The sequence below is a fragment of the Arachis duranensis genome, chromosome 6 (genome assembly GCF_000817695.3).
Source record: "Arachis duranensis cultivar V14167 chromosome 6, aradu.V14167.gnm2.J7QH, whole genome shotgun sequence".
Taxonomy (NCBI): Eukaryota; Viridiplantae; Streptophyta; class Magnoliopsida; order Fabales; family Fabaceae; genus Arachis; species Arachis duranensis.
In genome coordinates, this window is record NC_029777.3 from 89,896,342 (window position 1) to 89,898,870 (window position 2,529).

The following is a 2,529-nucleotide window of genomic DNA, read 5'->3' on the forward strand; positions in this document are numbered from 1 at the left end:
ACAATGCCAAAAAGCGTATAAATTATCTGCTCATCACAACACCAAACTTAAATTGTTGCTTGTCCCCAAGCAACTGAAGATAAATTAGGATAAAAAGAAGGGAATACACTATAAATCCAAAAATATCAATGAATATTAATTCTAATTAGATGAGTGGGAGTTGTAGCTTTTTGCTTCTGAACAGTTTTGGCATCTCACTTTTTCCTTTGAAGTTTAGAATGATTGGCTTCTCTAGGAACTTAGAATTTCGGATAGTGTTATTGAATCTCCTAGTTAAGTATGTTGATTCTTGAACACAGCTACATTTATGAGTCTTGGCCGTGGCCCTAAGCACTTTGTTTTCCAGTATTACCACCGGATACATAAATGCCACAGACACATGACTGGGTGAACCTTTTCAGATTGTGACTCAGCTTTGCTAGAGTCCCCAGTTAGAGGTGTCCAGAGCTCTTAAGCACACTCTTTTTGCTTTGGATCAAACTTTAACCACTCAGTCTCAAGCTTTCACTTGGACCTGCATGCCACAAGCACATGGTTAGGGACAGCTTGATTTAGCCGCTTAGGCCTGGATTTTAGTTCCTTGGGCCCTCCTATCCATTGATGCTCAAAGCCTTGGATCCTTTTTACCCTTGCCTTTTGATTTTAAGGGCTATTGGCTTTTTCTGCTTGCTTTTTATTTTTCTTTCTATTTTTTTCGCAAAATATTTTTTTTTCGCAAGCTTTGTTCTTCACTGCTTTTTCTTGCTTCAAGAATCAAGTTCATGATTTTTCAGATTATCAATAACATTTCTCTTAGTTCATCATTCTTTCAAGAACCAACAATTTAAACAACAAGATCAAAAATATGCATTGTTTAAGCATTCATTCAGAAAAAAAAGTATTGTCACCACATCAAATGATTAAACTAAATTCAAGGATGAATTCGAAATTCATGTACTTCTTGTTCTTTTGAATTAAAAAAAATTTCATTTAAGAGAGGTGAAGGATTAATGGAATTATTCATAGCTTTAATACATAGTTACTAACTACTAATGATCATGAAGTAGAGACACAAAACATAGATAAACATATAACATAAAAAATCGAAAAACAGAGAGATAAGAACAAGGAAGTTAAGGAATGAGTCCACCTTAGTGAGGGTGGTGCCTTTTGAAGGTCCAATGGTGCTTTTTGAGCTCATTTATGTCTATTCATTGCTTCTGTTGCATGATCCCTAGTGATTTTGGTGTTCCTACCCTTAATTGCTTCCAATAATTATGTGGAGGAACATGTATCCCCTGAGGTATCTCAGGGATTTCTTGATGAGGGAATTTCTCATGCTCTCTTGATGTGCAGTCAAATGCTCTTCTACTGAGTTATGGACCCTTGAGATGAATATCTCCATCTCCCATGACTCAGAGGTGGAAGCTTTTGTCTTCTCTTTATTTTCTCTCTTTTTTTTTTGAGGTTTCTCTGGCCTTAGGTGCCATCAATGGTTATGGAAAAGCAAGAAAAGCAAAAAAAGCTATGCTTTTACCACACCAAACTTAGAATGTTGCTCGCCCTCGAGCAAAAGAAGAAAGAATAGAAGAAGGAGAAGAAGATATGGGGGAGAGGGAGAGATGTTCGTGTTTTGGCCATGTAGGGTGGGTTTGGGTGGGAAGGATGGATGGATGTGAGTGGTGAAGCAATGATGGGGAAGAGGGATTAAGGTGAGTTGAGGTAGGTGGGGATCTTGTGGGGTCCACAGATCCTGAGATGATCATGTGGGGTCCACAGATCCTGAGGTGTCAAGAATTTACATCCCTGCACCAATTAGGCATGTAAAATGCCTTAGCATACTATTCTGGCATTTAAACGCCAAAGTGATGCACGTTCTGGGCGTTCAACGCCCATGTGCATCATATTTCTGGTGTTGAACGCCAGTTCCATGCTTGTTACTGGCGTTCAGCACCAGCTTTCTCAGGGCATATTGCTGGCGTCCAAATGCCAGGATGTTACTTGTTTCTGGCGTTCAATGCCAGATCCATGCTCTGTTCTGGCGTTGAACGCCAGCCAGATGCACCTTACTGGCGTTTAAACGCTAGTAAGTCCTTCCTCCAGGGTGTGATTTTTCTTCTGCTGTTTTTGATTCTGTTTTTTAATTTTAATAATTTTTTTCGTGACTCCACATGATCATGAACCTACTAAAACACAAAATAACAATTAAATAAAAATAAAATTAGATAAATAAAAATTGGGTTGCCTCCCAACAAGCGCTTCTTTAATGTCAATAGCTTGACAGTGGGCTCTCTTGGAGCCACAAAGGTGATAAGGTCAATGTTGTGAACTCCCAACACCAAACTTAGAGTTTGATTGTGGGGATTCAACACCAAACTTAGAGTTTGGTTGTGGCCTCCCAACACCAAACTTAGAGTTTGATTGTGGGGGCTCTGTTTGACTCTGTATTGAGAGAAGCTCTGCATGCTTACTCTCCCTTGTTACAGAAGGATAGCCGTGTGCCTTAAACACAAGGTAGTCCCCATTCAATTGAAGGCCTAATTCTCCTCT